Raw genomic sequence first — 16,046 nt, 5'->3', positions numbered from 1 at the left:
TGGAGTTCTATCAACTGATGATGTAAATCGATTATCCGTTGATGAACTATGATCAACGGATGCTTCATTACGTACTTCAACGGATGATGCACTATGTCTTTCAACGGATACTGTATTGCCTCTTTCAACGGATGCAGAATTCTGACTTTCAACGGATGCAGTATTTTGTGCATTATCCAAGGGCATATCTTGAATCCCTTTTGAAGTGTCATTTCCATCAATCTCCTCTTCACTATCATCACAATATATCTCAATGTTGTCAAATTTGAGTCTTTCATGGTGTCCCTAATCTGTTAGTCCATCAATCTTTTTATCATCAAACACAACATGCACAGATTCCATAACAATGTTGGTTCTTAGATTGTAGACCCTATAAGATTTTCCAGCTGAGTAACCAACAAATATCCCTTCATCAGCCTTTGCATCAAACTTCCCTTTATGGTCAGATTGATTTCTCAGTATAAAGCATTTACATCCAAAGACATGAAGAAAGTTTAGAGTTGGTTTTCTTCTCTTGAACAACTGATAAGGAGTCATGCCTTTAGCTTGATTGATCAAAGAAATATTCTGAGTGTAGCAGGCACAATTAACAGCTTCAGCCCAGAAATATGTTGGTAACTTTGATTCTTCAAGCATTGTTCTGGCAGCCTCAATTAAAGATCTGTTCTTTCTTTCAACTACCCCATTTTGCTGAGGTGTTCTTGGAGCTGAGAACTCATGCATGATTCCATTTTCTTCACAGAACAGCCTCATTGTCAAATTCTTGAACTCAGTTCCATTGTCACTCCTGATATTCCTAACCTTCAAGTCAGGATGATTATTGACTTGCCTGATGTGATTGATAATGATTTTACTTGCTTCATCCTTTGATCCAAGAAAATAGACCCATGAAAACTTTGAGAAATCATCTACAATCACCAAGCAATATCTTTTTCTTGCAATTGACAATATATTGACTGGTCCAAACAAATCCATATGTAGCAGCTGTAATGGTTCATCAATTGTTGTTTCAAGCTTCTTTTTGAATGATGCTTTCCTTTGTTTGCCTTTCTGACAAGCATCACACAAACCATCCCTTGAGAATTCAACAAGAGGAATTCCTCTAACTAAGTCCTTTTTGACTAGATCATTCATTGTCTTGAAATTCAAATGGGATAGCTTCTTGTGCCATAGCCAACTTTCAACTGAACTTGCTTTGCTGAAGAGACAAGTAATAGATTCTGCATCTGTAGAGTTGAAGTCAGCTAAGTACACATTTCCTTTTTTAACTCCAGTTAGAACCACTTTGTTGTCTTTCTTACTGGTGACAACACAGGCTTCTGAATTGAAGGAAATTATATTCCCTCTATCACATAGTTGACTGATGCTCAGTAAGTTGTGCTTGAGACCATCAACTAATGCAACTTCATCAATTATGACATTCCTTGTTGAAATCAAGCCATATCCCATAGTAAACCCTTTGCTATCATCTCCAAAGGTTATGCTAGGGCCAGCTCTCTCCTTAAACTCTGTGAGCAGGGAGAAATCTCCTGTCATGTGTCTTGAACAGCCACTGTCCAAGTACCATAGATTTCTTCTTTTTCCCTGCACACCATAAAATCAATCAAGTTGATTTTGGTACCCAAGTTTCCTTGGGTCCATTCTTGTTAGCCTTTCTCCTAGACTTCATTCCTCCTGCATCTTTAGACTTAGGTAACTTTGAGTCAACCTTGATCTTAGATGTAGTTGGTTGAGGTGTAGGGTTAGTCACAGAATCATTTAGCACATTTGGAATTTGATAAGGCATGGATTGTGCAAACATGTTATTCCACATAGACATATTGTATGGCATTTGAGGCATACCAAATTGTAATAACCCCAAAATTTTTTCAACTTTTTGTAACCCTTGTGAATAGTGTTTTAGCTGAATGAGAAAACTTTTCACGCCACACTATGTAGGGGTTCTGTTATGGATATTCTGGGATATTATTAGTACTCTATGAAGTATATAAGTGTATGTAAAGATCGTCAGAATCCAATTCCGAACACTTTGGTTTTTCCCGGAAATCCACAAGATACGGAGAGAATTGAGTATAAGGTAACAGGATAAAAAGGATTTAAATTAAAGGATTATAATAGAGGATCATAAAAAGGAATATAATGTATTGAGAAAGGTTAAGGGAACCTAAGTAATAAGATCCCGGGTGTGATCCTTCAAATGATAAACGAGAACGAAAGTTAAGCGAACCGTATAACAGATCAGCGGTCATTAGGCAAACGATTAGGAAGTTAATCAAAGGGATTAGCGGGAAGGATGTCATCCAACCAATAGAAAGAGGACAAGGAAGGGAGGATGACATCATGAGGATGACATAAGCATGACATGGGAAGGAAGGAGGTGTGGTAGCTTTGTAACCACACAATTTCAAGGGCAAGAAAGTAATTGACTAAAGCAAGCACAAAACAAGTCAACCAAGCCAAGTAAAAATCATTCTCATCAAAAATCAAAAGCAACCAAGGCATGAGTTCTTCATTTGCTCTCGGCTTTTAGCTTTTTTTTAAAGGAATAAAATTTCAAAACTCAAGATCCAAGCCTCCTAAATTGGTAAGATAATTCCCTAATCATCTTCATGCTTAGTTAGGACTATATCATGAGTTTAAGCCATTAATTCTTTCTCAATCTTCTTCATTTAATCAAAGAAGAAGACAATGAATAGTGTTTTCAAGTTTTTTAACTTGAACTTTTCTTGGTTTTCTTGAAGATCCAAGCATTCTTAAGACTTCTCCAAGCTTCTTAAGGCTTCCTAGCTCCACCCACCACTTCAAGGAAGGTATACCATCTCCAAACCCTAGATTCCTATATATTATAAGATGATTTTGATTAGTGGGTTGATATTGTAGCTTGTTGTTATGATTTAGAGTTTGGGATTTGGAATGGTAGTGAAATGGAATGGTAATTGTTGTGGTTTTGATTTAAAGGAACTTAAGTATGATTAAAGATAAGTTTAAGCATAAGTATGAATGATTAAATTGAATTGGTTGGGGTTGTTATGATGTGATAAGGATGGATGTTGGTTGTATGTTGGATTTGAGGTTGGTTTGTGGTTGGTTTTGTATGGTTTAAAATTTGGAAATCGCGTAAACATAGCCGTCGTAACGTCCGATTTTCTTTGGACTGTTTTTGTGCATAGCATTAGGACCCGAGAACCCCCTGCTAGATTATGACCACTGCCATGATTAGATAGCTCATGTTACGAGCTTCGTTTTGATATGTAGTTCGTTCGATTCCGATGCACGGTTTAGGAGAAACGACCGTTTCAAGTAACGGCGTTTCGCGAACGAAACTTTTTCCCTCGCCTTACTTTGAAACATAGGTTAAAGACCAAAAAGGGTTAATTAATGTATGAAACATTTATGGTAAGTGTGTTAGGCAGTTGGTAAGACATTCGCGAAGGAATCGCTTTAAAACTCGTAAAGGTTAAATTATTAAAAATGGTGGAGCCGAGGGTACCCGAGTGACTTAAGCGAATCGGTGAGCGCAAAACAAGCGTTAGAGTCTAAGTTAGTTAAAGTATAGGTTTACAAGTGATTTTGGTTTAATTCCAACTTACTTGTTGTTTATAGGTTATCAGACTCGTCCCGAGCCTTTCTCACCCCCAAGTCGCTCAGGCAAGTTTTCTACCCGTTATACTGTTGTTGTGATGAATATATGTATATGCATTATCTTGCGATAGATGCATGTTGGTTAATTAGCAAATGTTGCGATATATTGAAGCATGCTGATATAGTATATATATGCATGCCTGTTTCGTATTCTTGTCATATATATCTGTTGGTTCAGTTGATAATACCTATGCTAGAGAATAGCGGTAACTTGCATATACCCTTAGTATAGGGACCCAAAGGTGAAAACATTTTCTAAAACCGGGAGTCGAGGATCCCGAGTAGATTTTTTATATATATATATATATATATTTATATATATATATGGTTATAGTTTTCAAAACTATTAATCGAATAAGGTCTATTCGATAACTTTATTTTATTAATGAATATTATCTTGAATATTCATTCGAGGACTTATGACTCCTTTTATTTTATTAATTGAATATCATTTGAATATTCATTCGAGGGCTTATGACTCAGTTTATATTATTTAATGAATATTATTTGAATATTCATTTGAGGATCTATGACTCCGATTATTTGCTGAAATATATTCTTTATTTTATTAAAGAATAAGGTGTTAATAATCAAACTTATTTTCGATTATTCAAATAAGGATAATACTTTCATATAAGTATATCTTTGGTTATTTAATACTCGTTTCAAGTATAAGTTTTAATACTTCTACTTCAATTATTTTTATAAAGATTATTCTTATGGGAATATTATTTAAATAATAATATTCAGTCATTTTCTAAATATTCTGGGGACTGATTTACTTCATTAAATCAGCTTTACTCCAAACACTCTATAAAGTGTTTTCGATCTTCAAAATGATTTTTAAAAGTTAGAGCGGATCCCAAAACTCAATTTTATATTTAAGATCTTCCTTTTTAAGGGGATTTAAATACTCGCTTAAAACCTGAGGGATCCGGCTCTGTGGTGTATTTTATATTCGCAACAAGGTTGCAGTTTTGGTAAATGAATTGATTACTTACCCAACGTTCGGGAAGTAAGTCCATCTATTGAGTCGGCATAAGCAACATGGGCTCAGTGGGCGTCCATGATAGTGTAAGTGGCTCAGTGGGAGTCCATCAAATGCATAAGTGGCTGAGTGGCAGTCCAGCATAAGGTCCTAATTATGATCAGGGTGATGACCAGTGGGGAATTCGTCCATCTACTAGTAGAAAAGGTTACTTATGGGTATCTTTGCCTGATCAGCAAGATATCTGGTTTATGCCAAAGGTTTTCTTTTCCTTCCAAATTCATTGGATATTGCAACTCTGTTCATACTTTACATAACAGAGGTTCCAGGAAATGTTTTAGAGATATATATATGTGGATATATATATATCGGGACTAAATAAAGTATCTCATAACTTTTTCATTCAATAATATTTCAAAGATTGAATCTATTCAAGTCTTAACTTGTGGTCTCATCTATGGGATGTTTTTTTAAAACTTATAATACTTTGAACGGTGGTAGTTCAAGTAGCTTTATAAATGATATAAGTGTGGTGAAGTATTGGTAACTTCATTCCTTGTTTTTACATTATATCTAGTAAGTAATTATCTTACACACGATAAAGATTCTAGTGAGCATCCATTTAGATACTTATATTATTGTTATCACTATGTATTATCTTGCGAGCTGTAAGGCTCACTCTTGCTTTATTTCTTCATCACACAACAACAGTTAGGAGAGATGGCCAGACTCCAGCAGACCCAGCCAAGCGCGTGGGAAGCGCCCCGCGTCTTCCCGATGATGTTGTGGCTGCTATAGCTGCAGAGGTAGATCCATTGTAGTTCAGACCATCTACTTTTGAGAATCAAATTATATATAATTATAACTTGTGGCAGATAATGGCAATTAACTGTAAATTATCAAGTAATCATTTTGGGTTGTAATAATTTTAAATTGTGGATTCAAAGACTTGTACTTATTTCAATTTCATCTCTGAGACTATAACGGGTTGTGGTGTGTGTTAGTGTGGGGTCACAGCATGAGGTTATTTATTATTAATTAAGTGAAGTGATATTGTGGAAAGAAAGACCGTGACAACCCGGATCCCCGACCCCGGATCTGGGGGTGTTACACAAATGCAGCAAGATAAGGATTGTTAAAGTATGGCATGTTTGCAAAATGTGCATAAGGATTCTGTTGAGACATAACAGGCATAGCATGCAGAGGTGATGCAGACATATTAGGCATGGAAGAGGGTACAGGAATGGGAGTTTTCTTAATAGATTTTCAATTAGCAGATAGATGATTAACACTACTACAATGCACACAGCTTTTTCTAGGAGCATACTTATCAGGTGTGTAATTGTTATGTTTGTTAACCCCTACCTTCCCATTTTTATTAGATTTCCTTTTAGTTTCCTTTTTATCCTCAACCACTTTGAGCCTATTCTTTAACTGTTCTAAGGTCATGTGCCCTATATTCACCTTACTGACATCTTTGGAAGTGCTTGCTTCTCCTTTGACAAAGTTCTTGGAAGTTGAACCAAACTTTTTGTTGAGTTTCTTTAGATTTTCACTTTTAGAAACATCTGCCTGTTTTAATTCAGGAACCTTCAACGGATGCTCCTTTTCTTCCTTCAACGGATAATTTTCATCATCCGTTGATTCCACATCCGTTGACAGCCCATCAATTAATTCCAGTTTCTTTTTGTTTTTATCCCAGGCAGTCTCACAGAATGATTCAATTCCTTGGACATTGGCAATTTGAGCACTAACATCCCTAGATGTCTTCCAGGCTTTAATCACCTCTTGCTCTCTCTCTAATTGATTAGAAAGTATTTCTACTTTCTTAACAGATTCAGCTAGTTCATTTTCAACAGATATACAATGTAGCTTAGTTTTCTCTAGGTCAATCAACTTATCTTCTAACACAGCATTTCTATCACTTAAAAACAAATTGTTCTCTTTAATCCTACTATTTTCTTTAGCAAGAGATTTAAGAGACACACGCAAATGATACAGTTCAGTAGACATGTCATTAAAAGCATCATTGCACTCTTCTTTAGTAAGCTGTGTTAAATCAGTAGTGATTACCTGGTTGCTTGATGAACTAACTTCATTTTTCTCAGAATCAGCCATGAGAGCCAAGTTGACATATTCCACATCTTCCTCCTCTTCTTCTCCATCAGCTGCCCAGTCTTTTTCTTGAGTAATGAAAGCCCTCTCCTTTTGCTTGAGCAGATCAAAATATTTCTTTTTGTAATCTACTTGGTCAAATTTCTTCTTTTCAGAAGTTGGCTTTCTGCACTCACTTGCAAAGTGTCCACTTGTACCACAATTGTAACACTTGAACTTGGATTTATCCACCATGTTCTTATGAGGTTTAGTGGCTCTAGTGTTTTTCCTAAATTTCATCTTTGCAAATCTCCTGGACAGAAATGCAAGATGCTCATCAATACCATCAGAGTCATCTTGGCTGGAGTTGTCTTCATTCTCAGCAACTTGCTCTTTACCCTTGCTTGATTCTGATTTGCTTGTGCCAATTTTGAGACTTGGCATTGTCTTCTCCTCATTCTCGGTTTCCATCTTCTCACTATCAGCTACAAGAGCAATTGTTCCTCCTTTTCTCTTTCCCTTTTCCAACAGCTCATCCTGCTCCATTTCAAGTTCATAAGTCTTCAAAATTCCATATAATCTTTCAAGAGTGAAGTTCTTATAATCTTGAGAATTTCTCAAAAAAACAGTCATGGGCTTCCATTCCTTTGGCAGAGACCTAAGAAATTTTAAGTTGGAATCCTTGACTTGGTATACTCTACCATACAGCTTCAGTCCATTCAACAGCTTTTGGAATCTATTGAATGTGTCATTTAAAGATTCATTATCTTTAAAATGAAAATACTCATACTGTTGAATGAGAAGCTGCATTTTGTTCTCTCTGACCTGCTCAGTTCCTTCACAGATAATTTGTACAGTATCCCAAACTTCCTTTGCAGTTTGGCAATTGATGACATTGTCAAACATATCTTGATCTAAACCATTAAACAAAATGTTCATGGCTCTCTTATCCTTGCGGATTTCTTCCATGTCTTCAATAGTCCATTCTGCTTTTGGCTTGGGAATGGACTGTCCAACAGCAACTGTTGCAGTAGTAGCTGTGGCTACTTTGTGAGGGATGTGAGGACCATTTTCAATACAGTTGATGTAGCTTTCATCTTGAGAAAGAAGATGTAAATTCATCTTTACTTTCCAGTGATGATAGTTATCCTTTTCCAGGACTGGGATCTTTACACCAATATCCTTCCTATTCATAATGGTAACAGGAGGATTCTTCTGTGCACTCATCTTTGTTAGTTTCCAAGATCTTTAAACTCTTTGTATGTCAAGAGCTTGCTCTGATACCAATTGTTATTCCTAGTGGACTAACAATGAGATTTACAGAAGGGGGTTGAATGTAAATCTCAAAACTTTTTCAAGTTTTGAGTAGTTTCAAAGGCTATGTGTTTAAGATAAACAAGTGTATGAATTGCTTTAAGCTAATACAGACAGATATATATTCAAACACTAATGTAAAGAACACAACAGACCTTAAAAACTTTTCTGGTGGATTGTTGTTCCACCAGAGATGGTATTTCAGAAAACCTGTGATTCAAGAAGTTGATCACAGCTGCGCGTCCTAGTACAAACTATATAATTTTTCTCTCAAGATTTTTCTAAACAGCTCTGGAAAAATTCATATCTAATTACTAGCTGCTGCTTGGTTTATATATCACCAAGTTTACAAGTGAAGACAAAGATAAAAATACAATAATAAAATAAGTTCTCCACTTGTTTCTTTTCCATTTTACTCCAGTGCATTGTTGACTATTGCCTCTTTATACTAGAGTAGAACGGCTGCTTTTTCTGATGTTCCTGAAATAGGCTACCACATCTCAGTTGTCTCTGTCAACCCATGTGCCTCTGTTTGTAGGTACAACTACCACTTGTCAACTGCTATTTAACAGAACATCCATTGAAGCCTTCATCCGTTGATGGCTTTATTCGTTGATGTGTTAGCAGTTGAAGCTCTATCCGTTGATGCACTCATCCGTTGATGCACTCATCCGTTGAAGCTTTAGAGACATCCGTTGAAGCTTTGTTTCTCATCCGTTGAAGGTCTTTAAGTTATCCGTTGACACCATTTCATTTATACAAAATTACAAGGCATGAAATATTTACAATTGGCCTTCCTATCTGCATATCCTCTAGTAGTCAACATGACTTATAATTTCCCTCAACATTTAAGAATTATATCTCAAATTCAGAGACTGAAATGTGCTACAACACTAGACTTATTTCTAAGTAAAGCTACACCATCAACGGATAGCCAAAATGGTCTTATCCGTTGAGGCTACAAACACTAGATTTCTACTTAAGTGTTTTGTTAGACATATCATCAAACTAATGCACATATATTCCTAACAACCACAGATGCCAATACCAAGTGTCTTCTCCAAGACCATCTAGAATCTCTACAACTGCACAAGATTCAATCTCTCAAACAGAGTCAAGATATGGATGACATCAAGACCAACATTAAGCAAGTCAAGAAGGATATCAATGCCAGAATGGGACATAAACTTCCTGAATCAACAATGAAAGTCGTCCATCAGAAACTCAGGAAGAAATATGACTTGAGTCTCAAAATTGATTCTTTGGACTCTAGGCTGACAGCGGTAGAGCATTCAATCACCAAGGTGCTTGTGAACCAAGTCCATCAGACACTCCTTTTCTAAAAATTGGTGGTTGCTCAAACTCCAACCCCTGCATTACTTGATGATAACAAAAAGGGAGAGGATGATGCAATTGTCCAAGTTAATGAGGGGGAGAATGTGCACATTCAAGTCAGCAAAGTAATTGTTCCATCCATTACTTTCTCAAAACCACCGGTACTAGACAGTATTGACTTGATCAATATTGTAGCAGCTGAACTCAAGCTGAAATAACAAATGAAGACAATTGATGAGAAAATTGAAAAGGTTTTTGGACCAATTGAAAATCAAGATAAATCTGTGAAGAACTTCACACAATTGAGACAGATTCCAATAAGTGAAATGAGCTTGAGGAATATGGAAAGAGGTCAAACCTCAGCTAAAAGACATCAAAAGGCCACTATGATTTTGAAGCCCAAGAATCATTCATTAAAATATTCTAGCAAAAATCATTTGTACCTAGTCTATGCAACTCCTCAACCTGATGAAAAGAAGCTGCTTGGTCACTCTATTGCAAATCATAAAGATCTAAGAGACTCAGACTTGAAGAAAAGAATTGCTAAAATCTACAAAAATGGCAAAGTGATTTGTATGATGGTTGGATATTCTTAATTTGCAAAAGCCAAGGGAAAAGAAAAGTTGAAGCTCAAATATCAAAAAAGACAGGCTGCCTTAGAAGCAAAGAAACAAGCTGAGAAGCCTGTCACCATGTCAGAAAGTGAAAATCCTGCTACATTAACTCAAACTGAGAAGCTGGAGGAACCAAACCAGAAATCAGGAAAGGGGTATAGGAAGGTAAGAGCCAAAAAGGAAGCTGGTATTTGAAGAAGAAGAGATAGAACCAAAGCCAACTCAGTCTACTACTACAAATCAACCAATTATGCCCACACTGGAGCAAGTTAAAATCAAGGTCCATCTTGGTGTGAATTTTCATGGTGAGCCAATTATTCCGAAGGATGAACCAATAGACTGGGAAAGCCTACCTATTCCAAAGCTTAATCTCCCTATTCCAACCTCCTCAAAGAGAAGAAAGAACATACCAAAGAAGTCAGTCAAATATATCCCATTTAAATCTAAAACCTTATCTAAACCCAAACCAACAGTCAACAAAGGAGATCTGCTCTTTATTTGTGACATAAATGAGTTTTCAGACATAAATCTTTACTTGGATGAGATGAATGAAGTGAGAGCTATTGATGCCCACAACAGACTCCCAGAAAGATTAGTGTTCAGGTACAAGGGTAGAAAGGAATTCACTTGGCCTCTTCACAGAATTCTCAATGAAGACTACTCTATCTTAGTAAAAGTATTCTCTACTATCAAGAAAAACTTTGGATTCACCATGGTGGTTAAATGGAGATACTTAACAAAATTGAAAAAATAAGACAAAGATGGAGAGATCCAAGTGCACTACCAAGAGTCTTAACCATTCCTTACACTGGGAATAGAGTGCACTTGAGGCCATATTGGCTAATGGATTTCAAGGATGAAAAGAACACCAGAATATTTTTCAGATTAGAAGATCTGCTAAAGATTTCAAGCAATGAAACACTCAAGGAAATGCAGGAGATGCTAGATCAATCTAATGAAGATGAATCTGAGTTCTACAGACAACTCCAACACCAGATTGAACAGAACAATGAAAAACTGGGAAAGAAGACTAGACACTCAAGGAGAAAAGATTAATTTGCTCAGGCTAAAGGAGCACCTTGAACAAAGTTTGTAAAGACTTGTGTGAACTTTCTTTTGTCAACTTCCAATAAAATTTGCAGCATTTATTATTTTATCTGCTATTGAATAATCTTTTTGTTTAGGGTGTTTTTTATCATCAAGTCCTTCTAAATTTATGCCTACAATTCTAGTAGACTTGAATTTGGGGAGATTACTAGGAATATGTTGTAGCCTTGATGATATTTTACCAAAATACCTTAGTAGATTTAATTAAGTATAATTACAGCTTTCAACGGATGATCTTAATTGTCATCCGTTGAAAGAGTAGCTTATGGTAAAATAGGTTTTTATAACACATTCATGTGTACAGTAATGTCTTAGAGAATTAGAAGTTGTAGGATATTTTAAGTCATGTTGACTACAAGAATGATATGTAAAATAGGTTGGCTAATTGTATATATGTTATTCCCAGTGAACTAACAATGAGATTTACAGAAGGGGGTTGAATGTAAATCTCAAAATTTTTTCAAGTTTTGAGCAGTTTCTAGTCTATGTGTTTTGATGAGCAAGTGTGTGTGAATTGCTTTGAGCTAATGCAGACAGATATATATTCAAACACAAATGTAAAGAACACAACAGACTTAAAAACTTTTCTGGTGGATTTGTTGTTCCACCATAGATGTGTTATTTCAGAAAATCTGTGATTCAAAGAATTAAATCACAGCTGCTTCCTAGTACAAACTAGATGATTTTCTCTCTGGAATTTTCTAAACAGCTCTGGAAAAATTCACATCTAATTACTAGCTGCTACTTGGTTTATATATCACCAAGTTTACAAGTGAAGACAAAACTGTAAAATACAATTAAAAGACTCTTCACATGTTTCTTCTTCATTTCTCTATCCAATGCAATTTAGGTTTAGCTGTGAATCTTTGAATACTTCCTTGTTAGCACCAGAATGGAAATGCTGCATTTTCTTGATTCCTCCTAGAGGCTGCCACATTCCAGTTTGTCTCTGTCAACCCATGTGCCTCTGTCAGCTTATGAATTGTCACTATCAACTGCTATTGAACTAAGCATCCGTTGAAGCTTTCATCCGTTGATGCTTTATCCGTTGAACCTTTATCCGTTGATGCATTAGCAGTTGAAGCTTTATCCGTTGACGCACTTATCCGTTGATGGATCTTATCTGTTGAAGCTTTAGAGACATCCGTTGAAGCTTTGTTTCTTATCCGTTGAAGGTCTTTAATATCCGTTGATACTTTTTCACTTATACAAAATTACAAGGCATGAAATATTTACAATTAGCCCTCCTATTTGCATATCCACTAGTAGTCAACATGACTGATAATATTCCACAACATCTAAGAAGTACAACTTAAATACAGAGACTAAAATGTGCTACAATACTAAACTTATTTCTAAGTGAAGCTACTCCTTCAACGGATAGCCAAAATGGTCTTATCCGTTGAGGCTACAAACACTATATTTCTACTTAAGTGTTTTTGTTTAACTTATCATCAAACTAATACACATATTCCTAACAATCTCCCCCTATTTATGTCTACTAGAACTGTAGGCATAAATTTGGGTTTAATTTGATGATAACAAAACACTTAATAAACATATGAACTGAAATAAAACAGAAATTCAAAAGTGCTGCAAAAGTATGTATACTGAGATGGAATTGAAGAATTACATTGTTTCCTGTTGGATTTTTAACGCAGCGGGGTCATGGCAAAACACTTTTACACATACAAAATCCAAATAAAAGCATATAAATCGTGAATAAAAATTCGAGGGATCGAATCTAACCTTTTAAAATAATTCGGAGACAACGATCAGAGATCCTTAGCAGTTGCTCCTCAAGTGTGAAGCACTCCACCGGTATTCACCAAGAAAACGATGTTAAGGAGGAGGAAGGAGGTGGAGAGAATTGGGTTTTCCAAACTTTTTGGGTTTTCGGGTTTGATGTGGGTTCGAATAAAATTAGGGTCTATAATAGTGTATTTATAGGCAAAATTTTCAACTGAAATTTTCCCATAAATATTATTATTATTATCCCATTTATTATTCTCATTAATAATTAAAACACCTTTTAATTATTAATCCTTTTTCTAAACACTTTAGAAATAATTCTCTCTCTTGATTTAATTTCCAAAAATTAAATCCTTAATTAATAATATTAAGAACTTTTCTTAATTAATTTATAATCAATTAAATCTCATTTAATCAATTATTAAATTTGCCAATTAATTATTTATTTCATAAATAAATAATTATTAGCCATTATTAATTAATTCCTCCACCATTAAATCATTCTCTTTTTATGGTGTGACCCTGTAGGTTCAATATTAAGCCGGTAGTAGAAATAAATAATAATAAAACTATTTTATCATTATTTATATAAATTCTCTAATTTATTAAATATGATTAATTAATTAATCACATTTATTCTACATCGTGAGTGATGCTTCTCAACATATCGCGACTATCCGGATAATATGAATTCACTGCTTAGAATACCAAGAACCTGTCAGTGAATAGTTACCGTACAATAAACTCCTTCTACCCTACAATGTCCCGATTAAATACAAGGCATGGATCTCGTGTCAAGCCTATCTAATTCAATCACTTTGCTTACCATTTACTATGCGTAGTTCTATGTAAATTAGAAACTCCTTTCTAATTTCATTTACTCTGGCCAGAGATTCCTGAACTAGCATAAGTGGATCAGCCTTGAACATTCGCTTCCTTCACTGGAAGGGGTAGATCCTTTATTGATCATACATTATCTTCGTGTACAAATTCCTATACCCAGAAGAGCCCTAATAATTGTCCCTGGAGACTAAGAACTAAACCAAAGCATAGTTCAGTGTACACAAGATGACTATGATGACCTCAAGTCCAAGGATACTTGTACAACTATCACTAAGCGAACAACTGCTGACACGTGAGTGAACTCCATCAGTTGTTCAGCTAGGTGAGTCATGTTCAGTGAACTTATTCTATAATAAGCACCTACATACTAGCTATCCAACTTACATACTAGCTATAGAACTCAGCTTCATCTTCTTCATTGATGTCCAACTTAGATTGCATATCCTTGAGAGTTTCATTACTGGCAATCTTGAGCTGATCTTCAAGTCTGAAAAATCTTCTGACTCCTTTATTGTCTCTAAACTCCATCAACCAATGAGGTGATTTATGAACTGTAATTCCTCTTTCTTGGATGAGTAATGTTCTAGGCAAGGCATTGGACTCCCACCAAGTCTTCCTTATACTGGCAATCTTGTTGAGAATCTCAGTCTTGGCAGTCCTGGTAAAGCCAGAATCTCTTTTTATGGCTGAGTAGACTCTAACCAAGGTAGAGTAGCCTTCATTCAGAATCCTGTAGAGAGGCCAAGTCCTTTCCCCACTTCCTTTATATTTGAACACTAGTCTTTCTGGAAGCTGTCTGTAGGCATCTATTCCCCTTACTTCCTCCAGCTCATCCAGATAGAGTTCAATGTCTGAAAATTCCTTTATGTCACAAATGTGAACATAATCATCCTTTGAGGCTTGTGGCTTAGGCTTAGGTTTCTGAGTGAATTTGAATGAGGTTAGAGGAGGTGTTGATTTGATTTTCCTTTTCTGTTTCTTTGATGGTGGAGAAGTGGTTAAGAAGGTGGGCAATTTGATGGTGTCCCAATCAATTGGTTCCTCCTTAGGAGTGATTGTTTCACCATGGATGTTTATGAAGGGGTCAGGCACAATGGGTTCAGGAATAGAAGGTAGTGGTTTGGATTTTGATTGGGTTTCTTCAGTCTCATCTACCATCTTTCTTTTTGCATTGGCCTTCTTTATGTTCCCTTTCTGCCATTCCTTTCTTTCCTTACTTCTTTCTTCCACATCATCACTAATCATGTCCCCCATACCTACATCTTCACTCTTGTCTTCAATTTCTTTCTTTTCTTCAGCTTGACTTGACTTTAGCTATTTTTCAAGCTTTGCTTGTGCTCTTTTGTCAGCCTTTAGCTTTTTAGCTTCTTCCTTCAACCTTCTGGCTTCTTCCCTCTTGGATATTGAGAATTTGGGATATCCTTGTATCACACAGATACTCTTTCCCTCTCTAAAGATAATAGCCATGTTCATCATTTTAACCACATCCTTGGTCTCTTTGTGCTTCATGATATTACCACCCAAAATCTTGTCTTCATCAGGCTTTGGAAGAGGAAAGTCCACTTCTTTCAGCTGAGCAAGGCTTAGAGGGTTCTTTGTAGAGTCCTTATTGGATTTGTTGTTGGGCTTGAGAACCATAGGTTTCAGATTCTTGGAAGAAGTCTCTCCAACCTTATTCCTCCTAACTGGCTTGAGCTCTATAATGATTGGCTCCACCTTTGTGCTATGCTTCACAGATTGTGATTTAGAAGTTGTAGAACCAAAGATTTGTTGCATCCTTTCATCAATTTTCTTCCTTTGCTCTTTGACTTTCATCTCAACTGCTGATATCTGGATTAGATCAATTCCATCAAGCTTTCCTTTGATTTGAAGAGTTGGAGAAGTGGTGATGGCAGGAACTAGCACTTTAGATATTTGAACTGTTGTTGATGGCTCTCCTTCCCCTTCCCTTTTATTCTCCCTCTTTTTGTTATCATCAAGGATAGGGGTCAAGCCTTGTGCTTTTGCCAGCTGCATTAGTAGATTTGTCTGAGATTGTTGATTCTGAAGAATGGTGACCATAAAGTCTTCAATGATTTGAACTCTATTTTCCAACCTGGCCAGCCTCTTGTCAGCATCAGATTCTCTCCTCAATCTCACCAACAAATCTTGCATAGTACCATAAGGCATAACTGAATCCAGCTTCTCAGCATTGTAGGATTTCAGATCAGCAATATCCTGCTTGAGTTCATCCACACTTAAATTATGTCTGATATGCTGCAACTGCAAGAGATGCAGAGAGTCTAGATGAGCTTGAAGAATAGCCTTTGTACCAGCATCTGTAGTCTCCTGAAGGGTCTTTTGAATAGTCATTACTT

This window comes from Apium graveolens, chromosome 11 (assembly GCF_009905375.1).
Source record: "Apium graveolens cultivar Ventura chromosome 11, ASM990537v1, whole genome shotgun sequence".
Classification (NCBI taxonomy): domain Eukaryota; kingdom Viridiplantae; phylum Streptophyta; class Magnoliopsida; order Apiales; family Apiaceae; genus Apium; species Apium graveolens.
The sequence above is the reverse complement of the archived record's forward strand: the minus strand, read 5'-3'. Positions refer to the sequence as shown.